The 12,025-nt window shown below is 42.5% G+C and overlaps 1 protein-coding gene and 1 pseudogene across 16 annotated transcripts in view; one reads left to right on the top strand and one right to left on the bottom strand.

Annotated features, from left to right (window-relative positions):
• Positions 1-12,025, bottom strand: part of ANKRD44 (ankyrin repeat domain 44) — a 311,506-nt gene that overhangs the window by 229,955 nt on the left and 69,526 nt on the right. The gene's annotated exons all lie outside the window — the stretch shown is intronic.
• LOC147378093 (eukaryotic peptide chain release factor subunit 1 pseudogene) lies at positions 4,735-11,119 on the top strand (annotated as a pseudogene).

The raw sequence follows: 12,025 nt of genomic DNA, 5'->3' as shown, positions 1-12,025 counted from the left end.
GAGGAGGTTTAAAGACCTAACGAATAACTGGTTTCTCCTTTTGATTACCACGTAATTAAAATATATAAAAAATATAAAGCATGGCATTTAGTAACACTGATAGATTTTATTTATAAAGCACTTATACTGTGCTAGGCACACACCTAAAGTCCATATACAAATTAACCCCTTTGGTTCTCACAACAGCTCCAGAAGTGGGTGCAATTATTTTCCTGAAAGCAAGGCCCAGTGAAGTTAAACAACTTGACTCAAGGATGCACAGAATGTAAAATGCTAAGCTGGGGTGAGAAGTCAGGTGATGGGGCTACAGAGTCCAAATCTTAACAACTCTGCTATGCTGACCCTCAAACAGAGGCACTAAGTTATCACTGCAGAATCAGAAAATATAAACTCCTTCATGCTAATCTATAACCTGGAAGCAAACGATATATAATGTAGTGACTGCTGAGCTAATCATAAAACTAACATGCTGAAAATGATAATGTAGGAAATAAGTACTGATTAAAATAAACTAAACACAACTTGAATTTCACAAGCACAGATGGAAGGATGATCTTGAAGGCGGGATCCTGGTGACAAATGTAGCCAATACAAGCTTTCTTCAAGGATGCACTGTCTGTGTTTAGTTTTATTACTTAAAGGGTTAGATTGCCAAGAATTTTTAAAAAGGTTGATGCATCTGTGGCTGCATTTCCCCAGAGCACCATAACCTGCAGTCTTGCCAAAATTAAATGAAAGGATTGACTGTCCTCTTCCTTGCTCTGCCTTGAGAATACTAGCATTTGAACTGTGTGTGTGTGGGGGGCGGGGGGGACGGATAAAGCTGCTATGAACTCCACACGGAGGAAGAATTTTCTGCTTGGATGGCAACCAAAACTCCTTATTCCATGACCAGGTCCCAGCAGTCTCAAAGGGCAGCTGAAGGCAGATCTAAACACTCATCCCTTCCAAGGAAGATCTTGAAAAGGGAAAAGCATGTGATCTAAGAAGGTATACAATTAATCGCTATCACAGGTACTGCTATGACACGACCATATCCTAGGTTATGACACATGTAGGTCACCAGAGTGACCAAAGAGAAGTAATTAGTAGTACTCCGATGACATGTGAGAGGTACCAATTAAAGGAGAGGGAACAGGCAAGAGTACATTAATTAGGAAAGCTAACTACTATACCAAACATCCCCTAAATCTCAGTGGCATTACAAAGTAGGAGTTTGTTTGTTTCTCATGTTCCAGTCCAACACAGATTAAGAGAGGGCAGGGACCCACGTGGCCATTCAAGGTCTCAGCCCTCTTCCTCCAGTGGTTCCCTCACTTCCCAGGACCTCAGGGTCCTCTTGTGGATTCTGTGCTTATAGTCAACAAGCCAAAACAGACAAAGTAAAGGATCATTTGGGAGGTTTTATAGGAAAAGGCAATGGCACCCCACTCCAGTACTCTTGCCTGGAGAATCCCATGGATGGAGGAGCCTGGTAGGCTGCAGTCCATGGGGTCGCGAAGAGTTGGACACGACTGAGCGACTCCACTTTCACTTTTCACTTTCATGCATTGGAGAAGGAAATGACAACCCAGTCCAGTGTTCTTGCCTGGAAAATCCCATGGACGGAGGAGCCTGGTAGGCTGCAGTCCATGGGGTCGCAGAGTCAGACACGACTGAAGCAACTTAGCAGCAGCAGCATAAGGATGAGGTCAGGAAGTAACCACATTCCACTGGCCAGAACTCTGTCACCTGTCCCCACCCAACTGAAAGGAAGCCTAGAAAATCAGATTCAGAGAGAAAAGAATACACAGGGTTTGATGTAATAAAGCATTTTCTCTTCCATCAGAAGGAAGGAGGAAATCAATCCAGATTTGGATAAAAATAGATGTTCATTTAGCTAAGTCATTGTCAATAGCCATGTTCTTGTGGATAAATTGAGCTGAACCAGAAATATGAATCAATTAAGGATGTCCTAAACATGAACACCCTTCCCTGGTGACTCAGACGGTAAAGAATCTGCCTGCAATGCAGGAGACGTGGGTTCAATCCCTGGATCAGGAAGTTCCCCTGGAGAAGGAAATGGCAACCAATTCCAGGTTTCTTGCCTAGAGAATCTCATGGACAGAGGAGTCCGGCAGGCTGTAGTCCATGGGGTTGCAAAGCGCTGGACACGACTGAGCAACTACACTTTGACTTTCTTTCACCATGAATACCCTTCCCTAGCCCTGCCACACATGGTATGGTAGTCCCATGTTCCTCTAGGTCAGTGGTTCTCAACCAAGGGCAATGTTGCCCTGTTATGGGACATTGGGCAACGCCTGAAGACATTTCTGATTGTCACAGCTGGGTGAGGAGTGCCACAGGCATCTAGTAGGTAACTGCCACTGCTGCAAAGTCACATCAGTCGTGTCCGACTCTGTGCGACCCCATAGATGGCAGCCCACCAGGCTCCCCCGCCCCTGGGATTCTCCAGGCAAGAACACTGGAGTGGGTTGCCATTTCCTTCTTCAATGCATGAAAGTGAAAAATGAAAGTGAAGTCGCTCAGTCATGTCCGACTCTTTGCAACCTCATGGACTGCAGCCCACTGGGATTCTCCAGGGAAGAGTACTGGAGTGGGTTGCCATTGCCTTCTCCGTCTAGTAGGTAGAGGCCAGGGATATTCTAGACATCCTACAGTGCATGAGACAACTCCTCATGAGAGAGAATTATCTGGCCCCAAATGTCAAGAGCACCATGGTTGAGAAGCTCTGGTCTAGGCCTTGAATCTAGGGCCTTGTTCATGTATTTATGATAACACTTTCATTCAGGTGCCATTTCTGAGTACCTACTATGTGCCCACAGTGCTTCACCTGCACACTCTAATGGAATAGTTATCTCCAGCTGTCTTCTTCACTCTCCTCACCAGATTATAAGCTACAGGGCAAGAACAGGATTGGGTTTTGTATCCATCACCACCCTCCAGTGTCCACTAATATTAGGCATATAACACATTTTGTATGAGTGGATGGATGGATGACTCTAAACCACTGTGTCCCATGTTCTGACCTTCTGAGTAATCACGACTGCCCGTTTTGAAATCCTAACAAAACAACAAGAAGGTGATAATCCAGTTGGTCCTTAAGAAATCCAACACTCAGGGATTTCCCTGGTGGTTCAATCATTAAGACTTCATGCTTTCCTTGCAGAGGGCATGGGTTCAATCCATCCCCAGTCAGAGAACTAAGATCCTGCATGCCACATGATGCAGACAAAAAAAAAAATTATATATATATATATATATAAAAGAAAGAAATCCAATGCTCAAATTAGCACATGGCCTTAGAACCTGGTGATGAAGCAGAAAGCCTCATCTTCATAAGACAGCTCTGCACAAACCCTCATCCAGACCTAAAGACACAGGAAGTTGTATCCATGTGGCAGCTGCCTAGTGAACTTCATTTGATCTGAGCCCTACACAAATATCTAGGGCTTCCCAGGTGGCTCAGTGGTAAAGAATCCACTTGCAATGCAGGAGACTCCGGTTTGATCCCTGGGTCAGGAAGATTTCCCAGGAGGAGGAAACGGCAACCCTCTCCAGTATTCTTGCCTTAAAAATCCATAGACAACCTGGAGGGGTCGGGTGGGGAGGGGGGTGGGAGGGGGATTCAGGCGGGAGGGGACACACACATGCCTATGGCCGATACATGTTGATATAGGGCGGAGGCCGTCACAATATTGTAATTATCCTCCAATTAAAATAAGCCAATAATTTTTTTTTTTTTAAATACCATCCCATGGACAGAAAAGCCTGGTGGGCTACAGCCCATGGGTTTGCAAAGAGTCAGACATGACTGAGCAACTGAGCGTGCACCTATATGAGCATCTACTATCCCAGTTCCAACAACACAGCACATGGTGGGGATGGACACACTGACAAAAATGTTTGTCATTCAGAATTCGTTCACACTAAAGAAGAGGCGATCCCAAGGTCCTGGGTAGGGCCCACTTCCTCCTGGAAGGTAGCTTCTCTTAATGGCAGTAAGTCCATCTCATCCAAATGGAAGTCAATCCATGAGGTTCCTTTCCCGGCTCTCACCCTCCTCAGCGCTCCCCATCCTCTGCATCAGCTTTTGAATCTAAAACAGAGGATAGCTCTTGAGCACTTCTCACAAGGACAGATGGAACATGCTGCCACACCACTGATTGCCAAAACACCACCTCACATGCGGGTAGTTTTCCAACAAGGTTCTTTCATATTTGTTAGCTTATCTGACCCTCATCCTCTTCCTTTGAGCCTAATATTCTCTCATAATACTTTTCAGTGGTCTGAGCTTTACTGGCATAAAATATGGTCCCAGTACATTTCCTGGGCTGCTTTGCTTTGATGCACACTCCCATGGGTAGAAGTGAGGTGAAAGTCACTCAGTCGTGTCCAATTCTTTGGGACCCCATGGACTATAGAGTCCATGGAATTCTCCAGGCTAGAATACTGGAGTGGGCAGCCTTTCCCTTCTCCAGAGGATCTTCCCAACCCAGGGATCAAACCCAGATCTCCCGAATTGCAGGCAAATTCTTTACCAGCTAAGCCACCAGAGAAGTCCCATGGGTAGAAAGAGAGCAAAATTTGAAACCAGAGAGCCTGGCTCCATCCAATTCTAGACTCTCACTTACCAGCTCTATGGCTCAGTTTTGTTTTGTTTTTCTGTTTTTTCTTTTTTAATTGAAGGATAATTGCTTTACAGAATTGTGTTGGTTTCTGCCAAACCTCAACATGAATCAGTATGGCTCAGTTTGTGACATCATTTTCTCCGGGACCATCTCCTCGTATGACCGACTGGTTCATATGAAGCAGAACCAGTGCTTCCTGTGCGACTTCATCCACTGCTCTTAAAAGGATCCAGTGGGATAAAACATCCAAAAGCATTCTGTAATGTGATGTCCTAGCTTCTTCCCAGAAATGATCAACATGCCTCTCAGCTGCTGCATGTTTCTGACCAAAGTCAAACTTCTAGAAAACACAAATTGGATTACATCAATGATATTAAACTAAGGACTGCACTTTTATTCTTCATCCAATATCTGATGAGTTCTAAATTGACTTGACTTAAAGTGAATAAACAAAAACTGCTTATATTCTCTTTTGTATCATGGTTTCTCATTGTTTAGCCATAACTCAAGTGTAACCACACTCATCTTGGGCCAAGAAAAGTAATGGAATGAAACAATTCAAAACCACACACTGTTCAATTGTTCTGTCACTTTTCTCTCACAGGACACCACAAAACTGGAATGACAGGAGAATGTCTAGGGACCACTAGCCATATTTTTTTCTATAACTAAATAAATATAAATATATTATCCATTTAAAAGTCCCCCAAATACCAAAACATAGAGAAAATTTTAAAAAACCACCCATCTTCACTCCTGAAAGTAGTTAGCCATTGGTCTGTCTGGTGTGCATCCTGCTAGACTTCTTTCTGCAAATCAACTATATGCATTTATGTACAGAAATCTCTTATTCTGTCTTGTAACATAATTGAGATCATACTTTAAGAGTTGTCCTACAACCTGGTTTTTTGACTTTTTGTAGATTTTCACATGTCATGCATTCCTATCCACCTCATTCTTTCAGGTGGTGTAGGGTTTTCTGTTAGGTAAGTACCTCAATGGCACCCCACTCCAGTACTCTTGCCTGGAAAATCCCATGGGCAGTGGAGCCTGGTAGGCTGCAGTCCATGGGGTCTCAAAGAGTCAGACATGACTGAGCAACTTTGCTTTTCATTTTCATGCATTGGAGAAAGAAATGGCAACCCACTCCAGTGTTCTTGCCTGGAGAGTCCCAGGGACGGGGGAGCCTGGTGGGCTGCCATGTATGGAGTCACACAGAGTCAGACACAACTGAAGCGACTTAGCAACATCAACAGCAAAGTACCTCAAACTTAACCTTAGTGGTGGAAATGTAATGGTTCTTGACTTCCAAAATTACAAAACTTTGTTAAAATTTTTAAATCTCCATTTGATTGCCTTTCTCCAAATTTCACCTGAAAACCACTTCCAGTAGAGTTCTACTATTCCCTTTCAATAGAGTCTTTTTAAGAGGAGGCAGGCTATACTCAATGCTAAATCTTTCAAACTGCATTCCTTATTCATTGCTACCAGCATTTGTTCAACCAGCCCTATGTTTCTCCTGCAGAGAGAATGGGCCACTACCTACTAACATGGGCTTTCCATGTTAAGACATTACAAACTTTAGCCTCACACACACGTATACACACACTTTCTCTCTCTCTCTCTCTCTCTCTCTCTCACACACACACACACACAGCTAAGACAAAAGAAAGAAGATTTGCATGTGAAAATCATTGCAAGCAATAAGAACTGTCTACCCAGTTAAGCATGGTCTTGGGTTCTATAAAAGAACTGATAGAATGATATTGCTAAATCTTCTGTAAGAGCAAAACTATATTCACTTGGAATTTTCAAGTTCAAATATTTGTTGATTGTCCACTATATGCTCAGAGGGGCTCAAAGGCAGTATGAGATCCAACCTCTGCCTTCCAGAACAAACAAAACTGTCGAAGAGGGTAGGTTTATAAGACTAAAACAAGTAACTACCACCACAAAGTAGTCCATGATTGAGTGAGCAAAGGAGTGGTTCGAGCAATGGTGCTCTAGGAGGAGCTCTCAGGAATAATAAATCAAGGGAAGTAACACCAGACAAGGCACTCTGAATAGGGGCCTCAGCACTGTACGGAGGGCTATTTGTCACATGACCATCAAATAGTAATTCTGAGTCTAAGACACTCCTGGACAAATCAGTCTAAGCATAAGTGCATATCTGGTGATGCTCCAATAGGTAAAAACCAAAAAGGCTTAAAATACAGACTCAGAGCTTTATCCAGAATCTCTCAACCTCTACCACTTCTACAGGCCATACAGGCTACAAAGTACTTGTCTGCAAAGCCTTCCTGGCAGGACCAGAATTTAGGTTTTAGGCACTCGTCCTCTCCTAAAGGCTGACTGTGTATAAATACATTCAGAAACCATCATTGAGTATCTACTATATATCTGTTGCCTGAGTTAAGAACAGATTGAGATTACACGTGGTTCTTACCTTGAAAGCACTCACAGGTGTCTGAACAACTGAACCCACCTCCCCAGCTAGTCAATGGTACAGCCTAAATGCATTTAAAAGAAAGGACAACAGGAGAATGTACACAAGAATATTTCTGTCGGCCAATAAAAAAAAGATTTCTTGTGTTCGCTTTATAGTGTTGAGACTTGGTATCTACAAGGCCTAGTCATTTCTTTCAAGTCTGTGGTCAGAAATGTTGCCTATATATCCCTTTAATGGAGCTTTCAAATAAGTTTCCTTTTTTTGTCTCCATTCATCACAAAGATAGTCTCAATCTAAGCCCCAAACTGCCAATTCCTCCCCTCAACAACGACTGAAAAAATAAAGGAGGGAAGGAAGGAAAAAGGATGAAAAAGAAAGGAAAAAAATTTTACAGTAGGTATGAGGAAAAGAGAATTGCTATATCATGTCAAGTCCCAGTCTGTACAGAGCACATAGTGAGAGAAAATACGTGCGTGCCTGTGAAGTTGCTTCAGTCGTGTCCGGCTCTTTGTGACCCCATGGACTGTAGCCCACCAGGCTCCTCTGTCCATGGGATTCTCCAGGCAAGAATACTGGAGTGGGTTCCCATGCCCTTTTCCAGAGGATCTCCCAACCCAGGAATCAAACCCACGTCTCTTACATCTCCTGCATTGACTGGTATGTTCTTTACCACTAGTGCCATCTGGGAACTCACTATACTGTATTTAAATGACTCCCACAGAAGCACCAAAGGCACAGCAACATTCAGAAATACTAGAGGGGAAAATCAAGAGAAGCAAGACATTGCTGTCTGTCTCTCGGTAGAGGTCAAGAAAACAGGTGAGACTAAGTGTTCTTGTTGACCTGGCAGTGGCAGAGATGGCAACAGTATAGAACACAGATAATGAGAGGAGTAGAGACTCATTTTTAGAGCAAACTCAACTTCTTTAGGTTGCTTGCCATCAATTGTGGGTCTCATATAACAGCTGATTTTTCCCCCTAAGAACAGACCTTTGTTCTCATATAGTACTGCACTCCTGAATGTTTCAGTACTAGTTATGATGCTTAAGAAAGGCACAAAACACTATAGCTGTCAAATTCAAAGAAGGAATCAATTCTTAAATCATCTTTTCTAAGGACTCACAAATCTATCAATAAAATGTGTTTGGAAAACAAATATTTTCCTGCCTCCGCTGTTTTTACTTTTAGTAGCATTAACTAAAAAGGTACCATTTCAGCAATATTTTTCTCAAAAACTGAGACTCATTAACTCACTTGCATTCAAGCCATGCTGCTCCTGATTTTTTTAGAAATATCTACTCAGGGGAGCATGTGCTCATTAAAAATATCTCATAGCATTCCCATTCTCACTAGAAGCTTCAATGCATGTGATGTCTGCAGTGCTGACTCCATTTGTGTCCACTGTCCACTTGTGCAAATGTCTAAATGATAGATGATTAGCAAAATATAAATTACCACAAAAGAGAATCACAGAGAAAAACCTGGAGCTTAGTTACATGCCCCAGAGCATCACCTCCAAAAACACAAAAGATAGGATTTTTGTGACAGTTCTGGAACTCAATGATCAAACTCTCTATAATACTGCAATAAAAGATAATACTTGATTCATACAAAATTGACATCCTTTCCAAGTAAACTTAGTTTATCCCCACTGCTTTCCTTTACATATTGTATACCAGTAACGCACAGAAATGCAATGGCTGCCTTTCTACTCCTGAAATGCACCCAGCCCCCTCCCTACTCAAGCTTTTGCACAGACCACTCCCTCTGTCTAGAACATTCTATACACTCTTTTCACCACATTAAATCCAATTCACCTCCTGGATCTCAATTCAGAAGGCCCTTGTCCAGAACAACCTGTCCTCACCAACCCTCCCACTGCCCATCTAGATAAGATTCCCCTGTTATGTAGGTTCTGGTAGCTTCCTGTGCTTTTCCCTCAGAGCACTTATCAGTTTGTAGAGTAATTCTATTTCTGTGTGTGTTCTTTGATTAATATTCACCAGACTGTAAGCCCTGTCAGGCCAGAGACTACGGCTGTTTTAGTTTCACTGGATTCTTGGAGCCTAGCACAATGGCTGGAATATAGTAGGCACTCAGTTTGCTAAATAAATTTAGCAAGCAAAGTTTATCCTGTCCTGCCACCCTGCCATATAAATGGTCAGACCAAATAAAGATGGAATGAGGAAAACAGTCTGTTCTGAAAACTGCCTGATAACTTGGCTTGACATAGTGCTAGTAAGTTGATTCTTTTCAGCAAATTTAGTTTATCTTGGTCTATGTTATGGTCATGACCCTGACAAAGAATGAGTTTAGTCCTAAGGGTAGCATGACATGATAGAACGATTAGGTTTGGCAGTGTAGTTCAGCGAATCCCAAAGAGCAGTGGCTTAAACAAGATAGATGCATATTTCTCCCTCATTGTAAACAAGGTCTAAATACAAAGTTATCCAGGACTACTTCAGTGCTCTGCGGTGAGAAAGACCTGGTTCCATCTATCTTGCTGCAAACTCTCCTTAGCATCTACTTCATGCTTCTACTTCACAATCCATCAAGGCTACTCAAGTCCAACCATTCCATCCAATTCCAGGTATTAGGAAAAAAGAACGAGGTAAAAAAGGGTGACGTGCCTCCTTTCTAGAAATTTCACACATAAGTCCTTTAGTCAGAATGTAGTGCCACAGCCACACCTAGCAGCAAGGGTAGCTAGACCATACAGCCTTTACTCCAGTAGAAGTTTATATTACTTAAAAAGAAAGGAAGGCTAGATACTGAGGGACAATTAGCAGTTTCTGCCACAAAGTGCAAATATATTTAAAGGAATCTCATTTGCTGTTCCTGGTAACAGCAGGTCTCTCTTCAGGTGAATGTTATCTAAGCAAGTAAGATCGATGAAATGGGAGGAGGAAGCCTGTATGTCCAACAACGGGAAGCATCAATAATTTGAGCCTTAATGTGAACTGACAAGTTAGTCTCCATGTAAGATAAACAAGTATGACCATCACATGAGTTCTGAAATGTGTTTTCAGTTCTTCATAAATGTTTGTACCACTGACATTGTCCCAGAGTCAGACGTACAGTTTCATGCTTTATATCCTGCCAATTCTACTGCAGACCTGTTTGCTTCACTCTTTGGACTAGTCTTTTAGTCTTTGGGAGTTTCAGTGTCTTTATGGATTTCAGATCTTGACAAGAGATGAAAATGTAAACAGGGGAACAAGAGTGTCCTACATCTGAGCCAGCACCGGGGAGAAACTTGCTCTGCTGCCAAAGACTGGGCCCTAAGCGAGGAGGCAAAGAGAACACCGCAGATGACCCCAGTGCTGCCAACAGGAACGTGGAGATCTGGAAGATCAAGCAGCTCATTAAGAGCTTGGAGGTAGTCCGCAGCAAAGGCTCAAGCATGGTATCATTGATCAATCCTCCCCAAGACCAGATTTTATGACTGGCAAAAATGTTACCAGATGAATTTGAAAGTGCATCTAACATTCAGTTACTAGCAAACTGTCTTTCAGTCCTGGAAGCCAGTACATTTGTACAACAAGGACTCAAGCTTCAAAACAAAGTACCTTCAAAAGGGGCTGATAGTTTACCAGGGCACAACTGTAACAGAAGACGGAAAGGAAAAGAAAGTCAACCCTGACTCTGAACCCTTCAAAACAATTGCTACATTGTTGTATGTGTGTGACAACAAATTCCATCCAGAGGCTCTTACAGCACTACTTCCGGATGACAGCTAGTTGGTGTCATTGTAGTAAATAGTAGGGGTGACTTTTTGACACACTCCAAGGAAATAAAAGAGAAGTCCTGCATGAATTCACTGAGGCTCTCCCAAAGAAACATGGTAGAGGAGATCAACCGGCCTTGCATGTTGCCCTTTCAAGTATGGAAAGTGATGTAACTATGTTCAGAAAGTAGCTGAGATGACTGGGCAGACTGCACACAGCATATGAGATCTTAGTTCCCTCACCAGGGATCAAGCCCATGCTTTTTGCAGTGAATGTACAGTCTCAGCCACCGGACCCAGCACAGTGACCCATTTACATGACATCCTCAGCTTAGACTGTGGAATAAGAAATATATGTGGTCAGTATTGGGAGAGAAGAAAAAAAAATCTGTTAAATGCTTCTCAAATGGTCTCAATGTGGGTTTTCAGAAGAAGGGCTTTTCATTTTTCTGCTAATCTCTCAAACACATTCCCTTATAATATATGCATTTGGGATATGGTATGACTTCTACATTTCCTAAAATACCAATTGAATTGTTAGTTATGGAAGAAAACTTACATAGAAATATATACTCAAGAGGTAAGTCACACCAGATTGGTACCTTCTTTTAAAAAAAAAGAGTTGTTTAGACTTCAACTACTAAGCTCGAGGTATTTCAGAAATTAAGAAGCAGACTTTCCTGGCAGTCCAGTGGTTAAGACTCCTCGCTTTCACTGCAGGGGGCCCAGGTTTGATCCCTAGTCAGGAAACTAAGATCCCACATGCCGTGCGACAAAAAGAAAGACAGAAATTAAGTGGAAGAACTGGGCAATAAGCAAGATGGGAGTTGTTCTAAAAACAGCAAGCTAGTGACACCAGTGACAGTTGCTAGCTAGACGCGTAAAATAAATCTTTACAAAATTGCTAGAGATTCGACCTCTGTTTCTAGCTAGTCTCTCTCTCAGGGAGGCAACTTTGTGCCCAGTTTAGATTTAGTGTGGCTGCAGCAGTCTTTAAAGCAAGTTTTTTTGATTAACCACAGCAGCATGTGGTAATGTTTTACTGTGGATAAAACGTCATCTCAGAAAGACAGATCCGAGGACATGATATGCTGCATAATAACCTCACAGTTTTATGGCCCATTCTCCACTACCACCACCCCAACACACACCCATCTTCTCTTAAAAGTAATTGTCTGCTCTTTGCAGTCCAGAAATTCTACAACAAGCCAGCCTGTG

Source organism: Bos grunniens, chromosome 2, assembly GCF_055505025.1.
Source record: "Bos grunniens cultivar Pamir isolate PY7600 chromosome 2, Bosgru_T2T1.0, whole genome shotgun sequence".
Taxonomy (NCBI): Eukaryota; Metazoa; Chordata; class Mammalia; order Artiodactyla; family Bovidae; genus Bos; species Bos grunniens.
This window is presented reverse-complemented; position numbering and strand designations above follow the sequence as displayed.